Genomic DNA, 961 nt, shown 5'->3' with positions numbered 1-961 from the left:
TCCAAATATAATTGCTAATGCTTCATTTTCTATCTGGCTGTAGTTCCTTTCTGCTGGTAATAATGATCGTAACGCATGGGTTATGGCCTTTTTATTGCTATCGTCATATTTGTAAAAAAACACTCCTCCTACACCATAATCACTCGCCGATATTGCCGATATAATATCCAGCTTCGGATCAAAATGCATTAATCATATGTTCGATTTTTAAAATGTTTCTTTTTAATTTGTCAAATGCCTTCTGGCGCTTATCAGCCCAGCACCATTTAGCATTATCCTTTAACAAAACAGTGAGCGGGGCTCTTACAACGTTTGTATAGGGAATATAAATTTGGTAGTAAGATCGACTTCACCAACTTCTCGACTTCCTACGTCACAGTCGTTGTAACGACAAAGTCACATATCAAGTCACGTGCGAGGAGTGTTTCATTATTATTATTATTATTATTACTACTACTACCACCATCTTCTATTTATCACAGTTGTTTTAGAGCTTCTGGAGTCTTGCATAACTAGCGGGCCTACTGCCTGCAGCCTACCGTACTATGCTATTCTTTCTTTTCAGCTATCTAATACTTTCCTTATTATTCTGGCCGTAGCAAGGAGGCAATCTCTTTTGTAACAGTTCTACTGGGCACGCTATTCCAGTTTCATATATATTCCTCTAGATGCTTTCTGATACTGTTCTCAAAGACCTAAAAATAATTGGCGCTATCTTCATGCGACAGAGATCAGAGAGAGAATAATATATATATATACACACATACATACATACACATATAAGTATATGTATATATATTTACATATATAAATGTATGTATATTTATTCATTTATATATATTTATTAATTTATATATATATATTTATTTATTTATTTACTTATATATATATATATTTGTTTATATATATACATATTTGTTTATATATATATATATTTGTTTATATATATATATATATTTGT

The sequence above is a fragment of the Octopus bimaculoides genome, chromosome 21 (assembly GCF_001194135.2).
Source record: "Octopus bimaculoides isolate UCB-OBI-ISO-001 chromosome 21, ASM119413v2, whole genome shotgun sequence".
NCBI classification, from domain to species: Eukaryota; Metazoa; Mollusca; class Cephalopoda; order Octopoda; family Octopodidae; genus Octopus; species Octopus bimaculoides.
Note: the sequence above shows the minus strand (reverse complement) of the source record.